This window comes from Oryctolagus cuniculus, chromosome 8 (assembly GCF_051225735.1).
Source record: "Oryctolagus cuniculus isolate XC-2025 breed Fujian yellow rabbit chromosome 8, ASM5122573v1, whole genome shotgun sequence".
Lineage (NCBI taxonomy): Eukaryota > Metazoa > Chordata > Mammalia > Lagomorpha > Leporidae > Oryctolagus > Oryctolagus cuniculus.
The window spans coordinates 15,714,277-15,735,798 of record NC_142874.1 but is presented as its reverse complement, the minus strand read 5'-3'; the positions used below and the strand labels follow the sequence as shown (position 1 = coordinate 15,735,798).

General features: G+C 42.7%; 1 long non-coding RNA gene across 3 annotated transcripts in view; it reads right to left on the bottom strand.

Moving 5' to 3' along the window:
- The window catches only part of LOC149124847 (uncharacterized), an 89,924-nt gene extending 69,353 nt beyond the window's left edge, over positions 1 to 20,571 (bottom strand). For 2 of the 3 annotated variants that reach the window (XR_016211613.1, XR_016211614.1), the window contains exons 1-2: positions 20,228 to 20,571; positions 12,147 to 12,257 (exon numbers count right to left, since the gene is read on the bottom strand). This is a non-coding gene — a long non-coding RNA (uncharacterized LOC149124847). The remainder of the gene's footprint in view (positions 1 to 12,146; positions 12,258 to 20,227) is intronic. The other variant, XR_016211615.1, reaches the window with a different exon arrangement.
- Positions 20,572 to 21,522: the final 951 nt, after the last annotated feature.

The following is a 21,522-nucleotide window of genomic DNA, read 5'->3' as shown; positions in this document are numbered from 1 at the left end:
GTAATAACTATTAATTTTAACTTGTCATTACTTAGAACATTAAATAACAAACACAATAGTAAGTTGAAAGAGAGCTGGCAGAGGAAACGAAAAAAAACTATGGTTTAAATCCCCTTTATTATATAAATTATGGCTTTTTCCTTGAAAAAGAGAGGCAAGGACAGACAGACAAGATCTTCCATTCTCTCCGTTTAAGTCCATCTCAGCAAACCAGCAGGGACTATAGTAGATGTCACTGGACATTCTTTCAGCAACTTCTACAAAATTACTTGCAACAGCCACAGCTGAGCCAGGTCAAAGCCAGAGGCTGGAATTCAATCTGGGTCTCCCATGTGGGTGGCAAGGAGTCAATGACTTCAGTGGTCCCCTGCTGCCTCCCAGGCTGTGCCTTATCCAGAAGCTGGAATCTAACGCACATCTGGGACTTGAACCCAGTCACTCTGAGAAACAATGTTCCAACTGGCATCTTAAGTGCTGCATCAAGTGCCTGTCCTATAGTTTAGTTTTTCAAGCACAGCTTTTTCCTGCTGTGGGGACTAATGGTACCAAATTTTCATTTTTGGATGGGGCAATGCAAATTATGTAGGTGACTCTCACACCTGTGTATCATGTCTTCATGACATTGAATTTCATGAAATATTTTTAATTGTAGGCTCATGTGATTTCTTCCTTTATTTTGAAAACATAATGAATTGCACTAATAAATGGTCTAGTGCAGTGAGGGGAGGGGGGAACATCACTTCCTCTTCTCACACTCTTCTCATTTTTTCCAAACAGAGAAGTTTTCTTCCGATCTGAGAGGGGAAATTGCGAGTGGCAGCAGAGTGGAAATAGAATAGCCACCTGTGTTCAGACACACTGCTCTCAAATGCTTTGTGCACTTCTACATCCTTAAAGAACAATGTATTTGGAGGACAGAGAAATAAATAGATGACAGATAGCTATATAGCTAGATGGACTGATGAGATAGATAGATAGATAGATAGATAGACAGACAGACAGACAGGATGAGATGATGATAGATACATGGATCCCACAATAGCCAGAGTTAGAACAGGCCAAAGCCAGCACCCTAGAATTCATTACATATCTCCCATGGGAGCACAGCAATCCAACCAGTAGAACCATCATCCACCTTCTGCTTCCCAGGGTGTGCATTAGCAGGAATCTGAAGTCAGAGTCAGGTATTGAACCCAGGCACTCTGACACAGGTTCTGAGATTCTCAACCAATGTCTTAGCTCCCCTCTTTGTGTGCATTTCAAGAATCCCCCAATGTCCTCCATAAAATTTAGATGTTTAGAACCAGGAATCAGTTTGTCTACATTTTCTGCATTTTGATATTCCCATACCCCTTCCTGAGGTAAGATCACAGCCAAATCTCAATTCTTGGCTGGAAGAAGGAGAAATGGGTGACATGAAATAAGAGGTAAATAAAAATGACTACTTCGAAACATCATCCTGTAGTAAATCAGAATTTCAGATCTTAATCTGATTAATTTTCTAAACTACAAATACTTCCAGTCTCTAAGGCAAACCACTATATATAAATATACAACCATAGGAAGTTCTCAGAAAATGGAATTAAAGGACAAGTTTACTTTGGTGCAAAAAATGAAATCCCTAAATGGCTTTTTTCTTTTTTTTTATTTTTTTCTTATCTTTTATTTAATGAATATAAATTTCCAAAGTACGACTCATGGGTTACAATGGCTTCCCCCCCCCCATACCGTCCCTCCCACCCACAACCCTCCCCTTTCCCATTCCCTCTCCCCTTCCATTCACATCAAGATTCATTTTCGATTATCTTAATATACAGAAGATCAGCTTAGTATACCTTAAGTAAGGATTTCAACAGTTTGCTCCCACACAGAAACATAAAGTGAAAAATAATAGATGATTTTTTTTAAATGATGATGAAATCAGATCAGACCTATTGTCATGTTTAATCCCAGTGAGAGTCAAGTTGGGAATTGATAATTTCTTTTTTTTTTTTTTACAGAAGATCAGTTTAGTGTACATTAAGTAAAGATTTCAATCGTTTGCACCCCCATAGAAACACAAAGTGAAATATACTGTTTGAGTACTCGTTATAGCATTAAGCCTCAGTGTACAGCACATTAAGGATAGAGATCCTACATGAGGAATAAGCGCACAGTGACTCCTGTTGTTGACTTTACAAATTGACACTCCTGTTTATGGCATCAGTAATCTCCCTATGCACCAGTCATGAGTTTCCAAGGCTATGGAAGCCCCTTGATTTCTCCGACTCTTATCTTGTTTAGACAAGGTCATAGTCAAAGTGGAGGTTCTCTCCTCCCTTCAGAGAAAGGCACCTCCCTCTTTGAAGACCTGTTCTTTCCACTGGGATCTCACTCACAGAGATCTTTTTGCCAGAGTGTCTTGGCTTTCCATGCCTGAAATACTCTCATGGGCTTTTCAGCCAGATCCGAGTGCCTTTAGGGCTGATTCTGAGGCCAGAGTGCTATTTAGGACATCCGCCATTCTATGAGTCTGCTGAGTATCTCACTTCCCATGTTGGATCACTCTCCCCTTTATTTATTCTATCGGTTAGTGTTAGCAGGTACTAGACTTGTTTATGTGCTCCCTTTGACTCTTAGTCCTTTCATTATGATCAATTGTGAACTGAAATTGATCACTTGGAATAGTGAGATGGCATTGGCACATGCCACCTTGATGGGATTGAACTGGAATCCCCTGGTATGTTTCTAACTCTACCAATTGGGGCAAGTCAGCTAAATGGCTTTTTTCACAATACATATTTTCCATTAACTTTTTGAAGACCTCTCGTATTTTGAAAATTATCCTCTCTTTAGCTGCTATCTTTTAATTGTACATCTAACTAGGACTACATAATGATTTCAGTAAATATTTTGAGTCACTAATCCTCTGGGATTTCTTTTTCCTCTGCCATTTTTCCCATTATCAGCACAGGAGGTAATAATCCATTGACAAATTATTAGGTTGTATCTTAAAAATTCCCCTGGAATCTTAACAGTTCCCCTTGTTTTGTACACATAACAATCTTCCTAGTCAAAAATTTTCTATTGTCTCAGAATGGGCAGGAAACTAATTAATTTTAATTAAAGGGCAGAAACTTAATTTCACAAAGGGAAGAAAATTAATAAATCTGCATTCTAAAGAGAGTCCCCAGGATTTAGGAACCAAATCTTCAGGTCCGGAAGACAGGAGGACTAAGAAACTGAGCAGTCATCACGCCACAGAGCTACGACGCCTGAGGAAAGATCCCACTTGAAAGAGAGAGGTTATGCTGTTGAAAGGGGGCTACAGTGGATGGATGGCAGAGATTAGGTCATGGCAGTGGGCACCAGAGAAGTTCCCGATGCTTTCTAGAAAAGAGCCACCATCCCGGTGCCTGCGTCACCAGGGACAGACAACCATAGTCAGTGTTAGCCAGGGAAGTAGAACAAGTGGGCTCCTAATCACACAGTCAGAGCGGATGACTTCTGCCCATCCACCCTAATGTCTGTCTATCTCCAGAGTAACTAGAACACAGCAAAGAAGGAAAAGTGGTGTAAACAAGCAGGTACCTCCCCATATGGGACCTTCTAGCAAACAGCTAAGCCACTGCTTGAGGCTAGAAGAGAAGAGGAAATTGCAGTTTTCGACTGGGGTGAATTTAGGGTAAGTGAAATTGAAGGGAAGACTATGGAGTCTTCCCAGAATGCTGTTAAGGGACTTTGAATTCGACATTTGTCAGTCAGAGCACAGTAGAAGGATGGGATTGGACAAAGCCTAAGTCCAGACTGCTCCACTATCCAGTTACAGTTCTGTGACAAGCATTTTAAAGCGCAATAAATCTTCCTCATATTATTCTGCCCGAACCCACCATACCAAAGCAAACACAAAGGAGAGATTTGCAAAATCTATACTCTCATCCAGTTGAACTCTAAAGATTTTACAAAAGCTCAGCCTTCAAACCAATTTATCAAGTGCTTCAGATACAATGCTGGAATTCTCCTCTGGTCTGTGTCTTCAGACAATAGTACTAATTATATTTTTTATAACAGTCCACTAATCTACAATTCTAGTTGCAATGTCAATAGCACAGTCCATAATAATCTTTTTTTCCAATAATTTGTGCTTTTCTATTAGCATACTTTGAATGATGTCAAAATGTATTTTCACTGTCAGATTTTAATTTTGTTTGCATAATGCTTTTTCAATATCATGTTATGCAATGTAGTCATGCTAAAAATTAAGAATTATATGTAGGTGTTCATTTGTTTCAACATAATGCAGTAACGCATTCAGAGCCGGAGAATTGTAAAGTATCACTGTATAAATACCACAGAGGACCTGGGGCAGTATTTATCCCTCAACAAGCTGAAGCTAATGACTGATAAGTAACCAGGAGATTGTCAGTATCACTAATATCCTATCTGTGACACAGGACAGAAGACTCTCTAACAAACTGACGTTTATGGACATAGAAATAGGTACCCAGAAACAGCTCATGCTTTTTTCTATGACCAAGAACCACATGACCAAAGCCTTAAACCACAAGGGAAGTCCACACCTATGACAATGTTCATAATGATCTGGTGCAGGTATGGTACGTTGGAGGACGGGGATGGTAGTTGCAATACAAACCAGATGGCAAACACGGCTAGGTGGAGTTTTCAGTGGGAAACCAAATTAACAATATATCTAGGTGAAGGTCAGGCTCACACTAAGCCCTAATTTTAGGAGCACCAGATGGTTCCAAATGTTGCATACGGTTAACTCGTGCTGACCCAGTCTTTTTCTGGAGAATCTATGCATTCTGTGAAGGAGATAACTGTGGGAAAACCAGGAATTGCAACTCTGGAGAAACAAACTGGCTTTCTCCCACTCTGAAAATCCTAAACTCAGGACCAGTGTTATGGCAGAGAGGGTAAAGCCACCACCTGTGACGCCAGCATCCCATATGGGTACCAGTTGAGACCTGCCTGCTCCACCTCTGATACTGCTCCCTGCTAGTGCACCTGGGAAAGCATTGAAAGATGGCAAAAGTCCTTGAGCCCCTGCACCCACATGGAGACTTAGAAGAAGCTTCTATCTCCCAGATTTGGATCATTTGGGCTTCAGGTGCTGTGGCCATTTGGGGAGTGAAAAAGCCACTGAAAGACCTCTCTCTCTCTTTGTATACACACACACACACACACACACACACACATCTCCCTCTCTGTTAATCTGCCTTTCGAGTAAATAAATATTTAAATAAAAAAAGGAAATCTTGAACACTAAAGGAGAAAAGTGTATTACTTTTGGTTAGGTAGAGAATTAAACATTTTAAGTCAACAAGAAAGAATATAAGAAAACTTCCAAAGGCAGTAGAAAGAGTACAGATGCCCCAAGTGTAGGTAGTCGAGGGATGAACAGGAGCCTGTATTTACTGATATCGGTTTATTTTGGAGCTCCCAGAAGGAAGAGAGAGATGACTGCCGAGCCACAGGTAGCGTTGTGGATCAGTAGTCCAGTGAAATCGGCAGACCAGTTTCTCAAGTGAATTTTCTACATTCAGAACTTTATTATGCACCTAGCAGGTGGCTGGCATGTACATGAGTCACCAAAAAAACAATGTAGACCAAATAAAGAAAAAAGTATGATTCAGCTCTGATTCTCAAGTGGACTTGATAAATAAGTGATGCAAAATAAATGGGTTTCACCACCACAAAAGCAAATAATGTGCTCAAGTAGAAACAGAGGGGAGAAGAAGGAAGAAGAAAGAAAGAAGAAGAAAGAAATCACACAGCAAGGGAAGAGGGATGGAGGAGGGGGGAAGAGAGAGGGATGGAGGGAAGGAGCAAGGAGGATGCTCCTCACCAGCTAAACACTCCTGACTAACCTAATCCTTCTAAATTAATTTTCCATGTGCGCCTGAATTCTACTAGCTAAAAGCATAAAACTAAATAAGCTAAGCATTCTGGTTTGCATTAGAATGTGTCACTATTTCATTACCAAAAATATGAATAATAATTCCTGTAATATCCCTAAAATTGAACGGCTGTGAAAAGCAAAAGAGAAAGAGAAAAGTAGATATATAGAAACAGTTGAAATATTTGGGAGAATTGCTTTCAAAATTCCTTCTCATTGGATTTTTTTTATTATTTGAAAGAGTTACAGAGAGATATAGAGACAGAAAGAGGGAAGTCTTCCATCTGCTGGTTCACTCCGCAAATGATCACCACGGCCAGAGCTGAGCAGATCTGAAGGCAGGAGCCAGGCACTTCTTCCAGTCTCCCACGTGGGTGCAGGGGCCCAAGGACTTGGGTCATCCTCTGCTGCTTTCCCAGGCCACAGCAGAGAGCTGGATTGGAAGTGGAGCAGCCAGGCCTCAAACCAGTGCCCATATGGGATGCTGGCACTGCAGGCTGAGGCTTTAACCCGCTGTGCCACAGCACTGGCCCCTCTCATTGGATTTTTAGACACTGGAAATAAATTTGTGGTGAATCTCTCCCTTTATGCAAATATTTTAATAGAAACTCAATCCTGTGTCCTGCCTTTTGCAAGTTGCACCTAAAGGATAGTGTAATTAAAAATAACTGCAATTGTATTTTCTTCCTTCCATGACATTTTTAAAAGACTTTTTTTTTTTAATTTGAAAGGCAGGTTGACAGAGAGGAAGGGACAGAGAGAAAGATCTTCCACCCACTGGCTCATTCCCCAGATGGCCACAGCCAGGTCTGGGCCAGGTCAAAGCTAGGGAGCTGAAACTCCATCTGGACCTCCCACGTGGGTGACAGGGGTCCAAGTACTTGGGGCATTTTTTGCTGCTTTCTCAGGCACATTAACAGGAGCTGGATTGGAGTGGAGCGGCTGGGACTCAGCTGGGATTACAGGCAGCAGCTTAGTCCCTTGTAAAACAATGCTGTCCCCTACATGGCTTTTTTTGCATATAAAAGTATACATTTCTTTTATTTGAATTATAGGGAGACAGAGAGAGAGAGAGAGAGAGACAGCAATCAGCCATCCACTGGTCACTCCCCAAATGCTTAGGACAACAAGGGCTTGGTCAGGCCCAAAGCCCAGGAATGACAGTTTTTCCCACATAAATGACAAGGAGACAAGCACTCAGGCCACCATCTCTGCCTTCCGTGGTGCATAGCAGAAGGAAGCTGGAATCAGGGTGGATCTGGGACTCAGAACCAGGCACTCCAGTCTAGAATGCACCCATGTTAATGGGGTCATCTTCTCCCCCCAAATGCTGGCCCTTTGTTTGTTCTTTGTCACCACGATTCATTGTCAGGGTTTTGGTTTTTTTTTATTCTGCCTTTAACTTAAAGTGGAAGTTATTTCACATCATTTAAAATATATTTCTTAATTTGTTACATGAAACACCTTAACACATAGAATTAACAAGTATTTGATACAAGGGGAAAATGATGGAAAGTAATACAAAAAATAGACCATATATTGTGGGTTCTATACCACTTACTGCACAACAGGAAGCATATAAAGAGGAATAAGCGTATGAACCAGAAGGATCAGAGACTTTCTTGGTAGTTAATTGAATCATGACTAACTATAAAATGGACATGAGTGTGTATGCACTGCCATAATTTAAGACCAGAGTACAACGATGATTATGCAATGAAAGTTTTGTAAGAATTTCAAAAGCATGAGGAAAACTGGCAAGGGCAACTATATTTAACAAGAAATCAAATTATTCAATGTAAAGTATTATTTGTTAGCAATGTGAAAATATTGAAGACTTAAAAATCATATTCTAGAAGCATTCCAGTCTACAAAGTTGAAAGGTACCCCATTCCACAATCCAATATCCTCTATTAAATATTTTCATTGCACTCTTGTTCATGCTCATAGAGAGAGAGAGAACATGAAATAGAACATTATCTCTACTTGGACTAACAGCCAGAAGTATTCGTAGGTCTGTCCTAAGAAAGGAAGGCCAATCTTTTGGCCAGTGACAAGACGATGGTAAGGATAGCCAATAAAGATTAATATCACACCAGGTTAATGGCTCCCCTGACAAGCATAACACATACAAAATCCCTGTAGAAAATTGTCCCAGATGTAAGCTGTCAGGTTTTCCACTTAACAATCATCAAATACATAATTTCTACCCTCAGCTATGCACCATGTCAGGGAAAAAAAAATAAAAAAATAAAATAATGAACTCTTTTGCAGATAACAATCATGAACTCCAGACAAGACAGGAAACAAGGTTCTGAAGGGACTGCAGAGACCAAAATCCCACAGAAACCAGCGAGGAGACAACACTGGAGGAGGGCTCAGTCCTTCCCTTCCTTAAAGCTCCTTGACTCAAACTAAACCCCAGCCTTCCTGGCTTGCGGAACCAAAGAACAGAGTGTGGCGCGCAGCTGCAGCAGCTGGACACAGAGAGGAAAACTGAAAACAAGTGCAAGCAGAAGTGTACACATAAAATCTACCCGCATTTCTTGGAAATTCATGATTATGCATGCATGAGGTAGATTTCAAAGAATCCAATCAAGGGTAAAATATTTTAAGATTTCAGCAGCTGCCAAACTCAGGATAGACAGTTTAGATTATGGTTCATTTAAGTCCACTGATTCTTGAAAAAAAATCAACACTCTTTATATCATGGTTACAGCGTCTATGATAAGTACACATCACACCACGCATCCAGAATAGAGTCCAAAGTTATCATTTCTGCAATGAAACAGGAAAACCACAGCTACTCTCAAGAGACAAAGAAATCAATGAAAACCAACTCAATCCAGTTTCTGGAATCAGCAGGTAACAATTTTAAAGCAGCTATTGTATCTATGTTTAAGGACATAAAGTAAAATATGTTCATTATGAGTGAACCTATAGGAAATATCGGCAGAAAATGAAACTACTTTTTATTTATTTATTTTTTTTATTTTTTATTTTTTCACAGGCAGAGTGGACAGTGAGAGAGAGAGACAGAGAGAAAGGTCTTCCTTTTGCCGTTGGTTCACCCTCCAATGGCCGCCGTGGCCAGCACGCTGTGGCCAGCGCACCACGCTGATCTGGTGGCAGGAGCCAGGTGCTTTTCCTGGTCTCCCATGGGGTGCAGGGCCCAAGCACTTGGGCCCTCCTCCACTGCACTCCCTGGCCACAGCAGAGAGCTGGCCTGGAAGAGGGGCAACCGGGACAGACTCCGGCACCCCGACCGGGACTAGAACCCGGTGTGCTGGCGCCGCAAGGCAGAGGATTAGTCTAGTGAGCCGCTGCGCTGGCCTGAAACTACTTTTGAAAATGAAAATTCACTAGATGAAAAATGAAATGTCTGAAATACAAATTCTGTTCAATCCATTGAAGAGCAAAGTAGATAGAACAAGAAGAGTTGCTGTAATTGAAGAAGGAACAATAGAAATTATAGAGTCTGTAAAGACAGAACAAGGTTGAAAAAGAAGAGTTGCTGTAATTGAAGAAGGAACAATAGAAATTATAGAGTCTGTAAAGACAGAACAAGGTTGAAAAATAAAATAATTGACATATAGCTGTCTGTTGGACAAGAACAACCTTTTCAGTACACAAAGAAACTCATATAATCCCCACTAAACCAGGTTAGCAGATACAGGAGCTGGGTAATACACACGTTTGTTCCAGTAGGCTTCATTTTAAGCTATGGTGAATTAGCAAATCACAAATATAAAAGACATTTTCCAAAGTCAAAGAAAAATGTTTGTACTATCTTCCTTTCTCTTCCTTTAAATGCTTACCAAGAAAAAAATTTCATAATTCATTTGGAAATAATACATCACGCACTGGGGATGAATAATCACATGTGAACTTTCAAAACTTTCATCTTAATAACTTACATTACCTTTGAATAAATCACTCTTCTTTTCTCCAAAAATAGCATTGATTTGATCTTGTAAACTACGATCTTATCAGAAATAGATACTGAGGGGCCAGAGTTGTGGCACAGTGGCGATGCCAGCATCCTATAGGAGCAACAGTTCAAGCAGCAGCTGCTCCACTTCTGATCCAGTCCCAGCTAACGCACCTGGAGAAAAGCAGTGGAAGACGGCCCAGGGCTTGGGCCCCTGCCACACACATGAGAGACCTGAATGAAGTTCCAGGCTACTGACTTTGGCTGGACCCAGCTGTGGCTGTTGTAGTCATTTGGGGAGTGAACCATTGGATGGAATAATCTCTCTCTCTCTCTCTCTCTCTCTCTCTCTCTCTCTGTGTGTGTGTGTGTGTCTCCCTCTAGCTGTTACTCTGACTTTTAAATAATTATATATGTGCATATATACAAATATACATATATATATTTCTAATATTTGGGATGACTAAGCATTTACTTCAACAATTTCTAGACACTTCTACCATTCTAAGTAATGTGATCTATAGTTCTCTGGAATTAGTGTTTCTTGCTTTGTTTCTGTTTGTTTCTGACCAGTGTTTGCTTCCTGCCCTGTAATTTTCACATCATTATAGTAAAGAAATAAGTTAATCAAATTACAGTCTAATTCAGATGTGGGAAGCATATTTAAATTTGGCAAACACTTGAAGAATTTCTTTGTGGAGAAAATTTAAATTACAAAAAAGAAATAGATAAGGCCCTGTCAAATGAAATCCTGAAATGTATACACTAAAGCTTAAAATAGTGTAACTTTAACAAAACATAGCAATTACTATACATTAACTCTTGTTGTAAATGATTTACAAAAATGAACTCAGAAAACTCTCAGTGCTATTAAGGAGGTAGTTGGCATTCAGAGTTTTGTAACCTGCCCAAAATTATACAGTTAGTAAGGGCCAGAACCAGGGTTTGAACTCACACAAACTGAATTCAGAGATTTTGCTCTTTCCCATCCTAACAATTTCTTTTCCAGGCTAAGATACTGACAATTGATCATAACCAAAACAATGTCCATGTGAGAGAGTGCTTCTAAATCTAGTGGAAAAAGGAATTAAAAGATAAGCTTATTTGGGTGCAAAAACTGCTGAAATTCAGGCAGGATGGTTTTCATATATTTTTCAAGAATTTTTGAAAACAACTCGTATGCCATGGGCTTAAAAAACTGCATCAAAATAATCTTGCCCTTTAATTACATTTTTCCACATATTTTAAGATGCCCTTGTGTTTCCCGCAGAAATCAATGTTATTCTCTACTTCCCTGGAATTCTGGAATAGGAACCTGAGCCTGTTGCATGATTCTTTTGTCAAGTTTGCTCTCTCCTTGGGTCAGGGATCTGCTGTGATCTCTGGGTAACACACCAAAGTTTTTTTAATTTTGCTTTCTCTTAGAGCACTTGAGAGCATGCTTTCCTGCTCATTATTGCCATGAATTTTGTAGCTTTTCTTGGGAGTTTTATCTTAAAAAGGATACATAAAGCATAAAGAAGCTTAAAAACTTGGGGAAAAGCTCAGGTTTAATAAAAAAAAAAAAGAAGCTACTACCAGGATGTCAATTAAAACATTTTTAGAATGTATCACATTGTCACCATCAATAGTTGAGCTGTATCTAACAACATGGAGGATCACGGATTAAACAAGAGAATTCGGTCAAGTTAGTTACAACAGTATCATTTACATGGGAGTAGGTTATACATTTATGTTCTATTTCTGCTGTTTTTTTTCACACTAGTGGTTTTTTTTTCATAAAATGCTTCAGTTATTATTTGCAAATGAAGTCGGCAAATCAGTTGTTCTTACTTTTCCCCTTGCTTCTTATATGGCAAATGGGAAAATCAAGAAATACAGCAGCGGCGCCGACACTGTGGCAGAGTGGGTGAAGGATTAAGCTGCCACCTGTGACAACGACATCCCATATGGGTGCCAGCTCGTGTCCTGGCTACACCACTTCCAACCCAGATCCCTGCTGATGTGTCTAGGAAAGCAGCAGAGAATGGCCTGAGTGCCTGATCCCCTGCGTTCAAGTTTAAGACCAAGAAGAAGCACCTGGCTTCTGGCTTCCTACTGGCCCAGCCCCTCTTGTTGAGACCCTCTGGGAAGTGAACCAGTGGCTGGAAGATCTCAATCTCTCGCTCACTCTTGCTCTCACTCTCTATGTAACTCTGCCTTTCAAATAAATAAAGTAAATCTTTAAAAAAAAAAGAAAGAAAATATAACAGCAAAAGGGAAATTCAGATGAGACAAAGAAAGCCAGTGAATGCAGTACTTTTCCGTGGGTCTTACCCAGCAACGAGATCATCGTCTGCTTTTAAATGTGCACGCAGGACACGCTGCTCCCCATGGTGAGAGCCACCGCTCCAAGCAGGAGGAACAGGTACAGGTGCACAACTCATCCTGAAAAGGCAACAGATCTGAGAGTCAACACCCAGAATCCAATCTCCCTCTGTCTCCCTGCCCCCACCCTTCCCAGCCTCTGCTAATCACTATTCTTGGTTCAGATCAACTGTTGTTGTTGTTTAATTATACAAATAAGAGATAACATGATGGGGCCAGCACTGTGGCACAGTAGGTTAAAGCCCTGGCCTGAAGCGCCAGCATCCCATATGGGTGCCAGTTCTAGTCCCAGTTGCTCCTCTTCCAATCCAGCTCTCTGCTATGGCCTGGGAAGGCAGTAGAAGATGACCCAAGTCCTTGGGTCCCTGCACCCATGTGGGAGACTCAGAGGAGGCTCCTGGTTCCTGGCTTCAGATGGCCACAACGGCCAGAGCTGTGCCTATCTGGGAAGTGAACCAGCAGATGGAAGTCTTCTCTCTCTATCTCTACCTCTCTCTGTAACTCTGTCTTTCAAATAAATAAAATTAGTGTTTAAAAAAAAAAAAGAGACAACATAAAGTATTTGCTTCTCTGGGTTTGGATTATTTCACTGAACATCATGACCTCCAGTGACAGCTATCAGGATTTCTGTGTTTCGTGGGTGACTAATATTCCATTGTATGTATAAGCTGCATTTTCTTTATATATTCATCTATCAGTAGTCATCTGAGTTAACTCTTTAACTTGATCATTATGAATAATTCTGTAATAAACATGGGAGCACAAATATCTCTTTGTTCAGTTTATGCTCTGATGTGTTGAAATATTTATATTAATTAAATATTCAAGTGTTACATGATAATCAAAAATTTTAAGTGTAAAATGATATATTCTGAGTGAGTTCCATCTGGATTATTGTGAGTATTCAGAACTTTGAAATTCATTTCAGATATGCAAATCTATTCAGTAAAGTGATGCATGAGAAAAATCAGAGAAATGAACAATCTATAATAGTAACTCATTAAAATGATTTTATTTGGCTTTGGACTATATTTTATGTTTACATTTGCATACTTCCTGCTGATGTGTTGCAAATTCATGCTTTTAAACAGAATGAAGTCATAAAACCATGCAGAACCAAGAGAAAGAAACAGGGATACTTAGGACTCTGTTCTGCTGGTCTCAACCTCCCTCTTTGCTCTCCGCCTATTGAACAGGTGTGTCTCCAGAACAAGAGGGAAACTGAGAATCCCAATTGGTCTTTCCAATACCACTGCCCTCCCTCTGCGCTCAATCAGTCTCTCTAATACCACCTGAACTCCCGTACCACTGGAAAAAAAATGAAGTGGAAAGGTAAAATCTAGGCATCTCAGAACAGGCTGGGCTCAGATATTCCACTAAAAATGCTCACTAGGGCCTGAGGAGTGATGCCAGTGGTGGAAGCCAGGGCCTGTGCAGGAAGCAGAGCTCCTGTTTTGTTTTGTGGGGCAGTAGGTTCGGCCACCAACTAGGACGCCTACAAACTACATCCGGGTGCCTGCTTTGAGTCCAGCTGCCCATATTCCAGCTTCCTGATAATAGACATCCTGGGGCCGGCGCCACGGCTCACTAGGCTAATCCTCCGCCTTGCGGTGCCGGCACACCGGGTTCTAGTCCTGGTTGGGGCGCCAGATTCTGTCCCGGTTGCCCCTCTTCCAGGCCAGCTCTCTGCTGTGGCCCGGGAGTGCAGTGGAGGATGGCCCAAGTGCTTGGGCCCTGCATCCCATGGGAGACCAGGAGAAGTACCTGGCTCCTGGCTTCGGATCAGCGTGGTGCGCTGGCCATGGCGGCCATTGGAGGGTGAACCAACGGCAAAGGAAGACCTTTCTCTCTGTCTCTCTCTCTCACTGTCCACTCTGCCTGTCAAAAAAAAAAAAAAAAAAATAGACATGGGAGGCTGCACACAATGACCCAAGTGCCCTGATTCAGGAGACCCAGGTAGAGTTTCTGGCTCCTGGCTTTGACCTGGCCATGCCTTGGCTCCTTGACTGTTGCAGGCATTTGGGGAACAAACCAGTGCACTGAAATGAGGGGGCAGGTGCTGTGGCACAGTGGGCTAACCCTCCACCTGCAGTGCCAGCATCCCATATGGGAGCCCGTTCATATCCCAGCTGCCCCACTTCCAATCCAGCTCTCTGCTATGGCCTGGGAAAGCAGTAGAAGATGGCCCAAGTGCTTGGGTCCCTGCACCCATGTGGGAGACCTGGAAGAAGCTCCTGACTCCTGGCTTCAGAATGGCCCAGCTCTGGCCATTGAGGCCACTTGGGGAGCGAACCAGCAGATGGAAAACTTGTCTGTCTTTCCCTCTCACTGCGTATAACTCTACCTCTCAAATAAATATATTTTTTAAAAAGTCTACTTATACCTTCTCCATCACTCTCAAATAAACAAACACTAAAAAGCATACCCTGATTGCAATTACACCCGAACGATGTCATGTCAGCTGTCACTGCCCTCCAGGTCAGGGCTCCATCGTTCTCCCAAGTCTCCATGAACCCAGTCCTGTAACGTCCCCAAGCTGGTTCCCAGCAAGTTTACTCCAGTGCGTATCACGCATGCCACGAAGACTGCCACCATGACTGCGAGTTGATTCCCACTTTCTTGTTTCACATTTGTGACCCCGTGGCTCACACTTTGCCTTTTATCCAGGTCTAAGCTCACCTTTGCGTGTATGTCTTCCAAGACCACAGTTGTTGTCAGCCTGCTTATTTAATGTACTTATTTCTACCCTTGATTCTCTACCTCAGGCCTTGAATGAATATCATCTTCATGAATAAAATGTCATTTGTTTTGCTTGTTACAGTAGGAACGATCCCTGGAACACTGCATACCACATAGTAGATTCTCGGTAAAGGTTTGCTGAGTGACGTCAGTGTATGAATGAATGATGCCCCATGAAAGGGTGCCGATAGAGGCAATCAGCTGGCAAAATCATGGATAACATGTAGCCCCTAAGGAAGCCAAAGCCGATACAAAGAGCATGCATTTCCAAAAGGAAGAAAAAGTGAGGGAGGGAGGGAGTGGGGGAGGGAGAGAGTGGGGGAGGGAGGGGCAGGGTGCAAAGAAGAGACAGGAAGAAAGGGAAAAGGAATATAATTATATTCTTAGAATTGTATCTATGAACTACCTTGAATCTGTTGAAAACTAAAAACCTCAAAATAAAAATTAGAAAAAAGATATTCTGGTGTTGATTTTTCTTTCTGTTAAAGATGCTTAAAAAAAGGTGTTTTGTAATCCTCATACTTTCTTAAAGATGCATAATATAAATAGAAAATATAAATAAATTTACATATAGAGTTTTTAAATATTTGATTTAAGATACTTGCATGAATATCTTTATTTGTATTATATCTTCGGCTTTCACCCACTACATTTTAAGAAATGGGGGGGGGGGGCTGGCGCTGTGGCGTAGCAGCTAAAGCTGCCACCTGCAGTGTCACCATCCCATATGGGCACTGGTTTGTATCCTGGCTGCTCCATTTCCAATCCAGCTCTCTGCTGTGGCCTGGGAAAGCGGTAGAAGATGGCCCAAGTCCTAGGGGCCCCTGCACCAGCGTGGGAGACCGGGAAGAAGCTCCTGGCTCCTGGCTTCTGATTGTCACAGCTCCAGCCATTGCGGCCACTTGGGGAGTGAACCAGCGGATGACAGAATTCTCTCTCTTCTTCTTCTTCTCTCTCTCTGTGTAACTCTGACTTTCAAATAAATAAATAATCTTTAAAAATAGAAAAAAGAAATGTGGATGTTTTCAGCTATATTTAAACCTGATTAGTGCTGGTTCATTTACATATTTTTAAGGATTTATTTATTTGAAAGGCAGAGTTACAGAGAGAGACAGAGAGAGAGAGATCTTCCATCTGTGGGCTCATTCCTCAAATGGCCTCAGTGGCTTGGGCTGGGCCAGGTCAAAGTCAGGAGCCAGGAACCCTCTCTAAGTCTGAGGTGGTTGGCAGGGACTGTCTTTTTCTGCCTTCCCAGGTACAGTAGCAGGGAGCTGGATGGGAAGTGGAGGAGCGGGGACTTGAACCTGCGCTCATATGGGATGCCAGTGTCCCAGGCGGCTGCCTTACCTACCGCACCACAAGGTCAGGCCTGTGGTTTCATTTAATAAAACTGGATGATTAGCTGAGCTAGTTTTTACTTTAGCTTCCGTTTTTCTCTTTGAAAAAGATTGCTCCTTTGCGCTCAGAAGTAGTGATGGGTTATTAAAACAAGAGGGACCGGGTGGTGGAGAACCGACGGGAATGGGTGAACCATCTCAGCAGAGGGTTCCGCGAGTGAGGTTTCTGTGGCAGAGGGCTGCGAGAGGAGCCGCCTATGCCGTCATTCGCGGAGCCCCGTGTTCCAGGAGAAGGAGCAATGCTGACATCTAGTGCTCACGAGCGGGAAGACACAGGTTCGATTCCTCGGCACACCGGTGCCCGGGAGCTCCAGGCAGACGGGGCTTCGGGGTGCACAGCCCCACCTCCGAGTCAGCCTGGAAAGTGCGAGGATTTGTGAGCAACCCCGGCGCTGGCAACACCGCGTGCTGCTGGAATCACCAGGTCCCCAAGGCGAGCTCCTGTGCACCCGCCGAGCGGAGACAGCTGCCCGCCGGGCACGGCGAAGGAGACCCTGCGGAGCCAGCGGCAGAGGCGAGCCCCAGTGCCCACGGGACGCCGTCTGCAGGTGCTGACGAGGCCCAGGAGTGCCTCTGGCGTCCACCTACCTCGCCGCACCGCCGCCAAGGGTCCCAGCCGCTTCCTCGCTTCCTGGGCCGCACCTGTCGCGGGAATGGCGCCCCCTGGCGGCTCTGCTCCACAGCAGCACTTTCTACAAAGCGCCCGGGATTCGGGTAATTTTATCCGCGGGTCAGACATCAGAGAGAAACCACCGGCCCGGCTAGCATTTCAGTGAGGACGTGAGCAAGTGTGAGCTGAGGATAAATAGCTGTTTCACCATTTACAATATGTCTAGAGACATCTGCAGAGGAGCAATTGCATTCAAGAAGAACGATGTGTCTACGTTTATTTTCTCTCACTCTGCTTTTGTGTCTGTAAATACCTGCACTGGGTGTCATTAAGCACAGCAGAAGGAAACTTTAGAAGGGGAAATCGGCCTCCTGCCTCCAAAACATTTCTAAATAGCGGTGACAGGTGATATTGCCTAGAAAATGTAGAGTCAGATTTCTCCCCCGACTGAGACAGCTAAAACCAAGTGACAACACATAACTATGTTTGGAAAATAAATATACCAAATTGCTCAGGGGTAGGCACAGTTTATGTGCTTTCTTAATAATTTTATTCACTTGATTATAACAAACATTTTTCTTCCTTGAGATTAGATGTGTCCTCCATGGTTACAAACTAAGAAGTAAATCAGATTTTTTTTTTTTTAAGATTTATTTATTTGAAAGTCAGAGTTACACAGAGGGAGAATGAGAGGCAGAGAGAGAGAGGTCTTCCATTCAATGGTTCACTCCCCAATTGGCCGCAACTGCCAGAGCTGCGCTGATCTGAAGCCAGGAGCCAGGAGCTTCTTCTGGGTCTCCCGCGGTCCTTATGGGATGCGGGCACTGCAGGTGGTGGCTTCACCCGCTACACCACAGTGCTAGCCCCTAAAGCAGGTGTTTGTAAAGTGATCTTCACCAGTCGCTCCCAAGAATTCTGTTAAAGCTTTGCTCCTGTCTGGTGAGGTTAGAGGACTCTGGACCAAAAGAATTGCAACCTCTCTTGACCAATAGGTGTGGAAAACACACGTCTTGTTAGGATTGGTGTGAGCTGATATTCACACCACCCATCATATATTTTGGAAAACCAGAAATGGCACAGTATAACAATTAAATCATAATCTCTGGAACATTCTTTCTTGAGTTCAAAATGTGTTCTTTCCATTGACTGGCACTTACCAGTATTCAATCTTTCAGTGTCTCGGTTCCCTCCTGTGCTTTACAGAATAATAGTACTGCTTGCTTTACAAGTGGCAAAAAAAGGTGATTAATACTCACAACGCAAGAAAGATAATATGTGTAGAAACGTAACACACATCAAGGACTACCTAACACATTTGCTTCATTTTTAAAAACTAAAGAGTTGGCACAAACAGTTTTCTCAGTAAATGTTAATAAACATTAATTCAGAGATTTTCTTCTGTTATTAAAATATGAACGGCTGCATTGAAGATGTGTCTCCATGGAAAAGGAGCAAAACAATGGAAACCTCCCAGAAAGATGAGTTAAAAGTGTGATTGTGCTTCCAAGGATAGAAAAGTGAGGTGTACTGAGCTCTGTTGCAGGATAAAAAAAAATTTTTTTTAAGCTTTAAAGAGAGATATTCACAGTCTCAATCAAAGGGATAGGCCTCTCTCATGTATTCTTTTGTAGAACAATGAAAGGCATAAGGGACAGTACATGAGCATCTGCAGCAATCAACTAGAAAAACAAACAGCAGTGGGCAAGAAAACAGCTGGGCAGATCACCACACAAAGCACACTTATGAAGAAAGATATTGGGCAAATTCCAAAGATAGAGTCTATGTGTACACAGACACCTACATGCACACGTGCACCAAGTTGAAAACCAAATATTGCATGTAGTTGCAAACGATCACCCCTCTGGCCAATGTATGGGGATTCCAAAGTTCATGGAAAAATAGAATTTAAACAATCAGTTTTTTTTGGAAGTACCACGAACTTTGGAAATCAAGTAGAGTTCAAGTGAGGATGTGAGAAAATGAGGTTTCTTAAGACAATGCGAACCTGCCGTCAGATGGAAGGAAGAATACCAACATTTTGCAGTGTAAGTGAAATAATTTCTCAGACTCAAGAAAAATGAAACTTTAAAGACCTTACTGGATTTTCATATATGTAATTTCACAAGCAAATTCAGTAATGCTTGAAAAACCTGGAGTCCAAGACAAGAGGAAGAAGTCAAGTCTGATCATGAGGTCATAGTAGAAAGCGCAGGTTTTCTCCACGGCACTCCACTGTAACCTCTATGCGCCCCTCATTAAAGCGAAGCTAACCAAAAAACAAACCCCAAAATGAAGCCTCATGACTAGTTGTATCTGCACCACAGATCCAATGTTTTTATTTTGAAATTTGTTTTCTCTGATTAAGTGAGGATTGGTGTTTTGTTTTGTTTATTTGACAGGCAGAGTTAGACAGTGAAAGAGAGACAGAGAGAAAGGTCTTCCTTCCATTGGTTCACCCCCCAAAATGGCTGCTACGGCCAGTGCGCTGCACTGATCCTTAGCCAGGAGCCAGGTGCTTCTCCTGGTCTCCCATGGGGTGCAGGGCCCAAGCACTTGGGCCATCCTCCACTGCACTCCCAGGCCACAGCAGAGAGCTGGACTGGAAGAGGAGCAGCCAGGACAGAACTGGTGCCCCGACCGGGACTAGAACCCAGGGTGCCAGCGCCACAGATAGAGGATTAGCCTAGTGAGCCACGGCACCAGCCCAAGAATGGACAGAATTAAATAAGGAATTAGTGAAGAGTTAGGAGTCTCCTTATTTATGTTGAACAGTGCCTATCACCTTGGTCTCCCATGGGGTGCAGGGCCCAAGCACTTGGGCCGTCCTCCACTGCACTCCCTGGCCACAGCAGAGAGCTGGCCTGGAAGAGGGGCAACCAGGACAGAATCCGGCGCCCCGACCGGGACTAGAACCCGGTGTGCCGGCGCCGCTAGGCGGAGGATTAGCCTAGTGAGCCACGGCGCCAGCAGAATTTTCAGTTTTAAGTCAGACACCTGACCATTTTTAGAACCTCCAGGAATTCAGGTATCAAAAGCGGAATGTCCCATAACAGCACCCTTACTCTGAGAGCAGGTAAACAGTAAAGATGTAGATGCCTGGCCCACCGTTAGGACAGCTTGTCAAGGAAGCCTGCACGGTAAACTTGTATTGGCAGGGGTCAGAGGATCTTGGGGATATGTTCATAAGGAGATTTAATACTTCATCCCATGGCAATGATATCGATCTAATAAATGAACTGTGCCTCAGTTTTCCACTGAGGTAAAATCGGGATAGTAAAACTCACCCTGCAGTGTTGTCACCGCTCCAAGCTGAAATGAAAACCATGCAGCCTGCCGCGTCGCACACTAAGTACTCAGAGAATGGTCGTGATCACGTAGCTGTTTGCAGCCCCAGCCCGCGAGGTCCACGCTGCCCGATGGTGGGGCGACCTCGTTCTTCGGCAGGAAGCACCAGAAACAAGTTTCGGTGAACGTATCCGCTTTATTAACGAGCAGGCACACCTCTTAAAGGGCAGGCAGGGGGGTGTAACTAATTCAGGGCCACACTAATTCTATAGGAGGAAGCCAATATTGGTGCTGCTGTGCGTCTCCAATCAGCTTGAAGGTCACGTAGCTAGGATAGCGTTCCAGGTGATCCCAATGGGCCTGTGCCACACCTGGGGGCTGTTAACCCGATTGGCAATTACAGGGCCCTGTAACAGGGAGCAGGGGTCTGGAGAAAATGTGCCTGGGGCTCCCACCATCTGCCAGCTGTCAGTTTGTAAGGTCCCTCCCAGAAGGCATAGTGTACCACACCCTCTTTACCTCCTACATGGGCAGGGCAGGCAAACTCCCCACCAGGTACAGGGTCACCCACAGCTATTGACTGAGCTCTCCTATCATTAAAAAATTTTAACTTAATATCTTATGTGTCATTTTTGAGATAACATGCTTTTAATTTACACTATGCACAAAGGCTTAATGCCCCATTAAATAAGGAGTTCAACAAATAAAGAAAGAGCATTGTTGATCAGGCAAATAGGCAAGGGCCATGAACAATAATTAAATGGAAATATGTCCAAGTTCTCTCATATAAAGGAAAGTTTAAAAGCCACAAAATCATTAAAACGATAGTAGTATGTAATTGTTAACATTTCTTGACAAGGATTTAAAACAAAGACAAAACACTATGCCTGTATGTATCAGCTTTACTAATTTTTTTCCTGAGGAAAAGAATACATCACTTTATTACCAGATCAATCAGAACAGAAATACATAGTTTCAGAAATAAGAATGTAGACATAGTAGGAAGGTAATGACTACTTCAACCCTTTGATTAAATTAGCACAGACATACAAGTTTTATATTTCATAGTCGTATGTGTTAAGTAACATATGTGCATGCATGTATGTTGTAGCTACTTTATTGCACACTTCTGCTGTTTAACCTTCTCTTCATTTTACCTCCCCTTTTCTCCCACAAAATAAGTAGAAAAACAGAATTTATGTATTTTCTTAAAATACCCATTAATTGATATAATATTTAATACTCTGTTTTTCTGGATACAATACATACAACCTAGCACTATAAGAAATTAAGA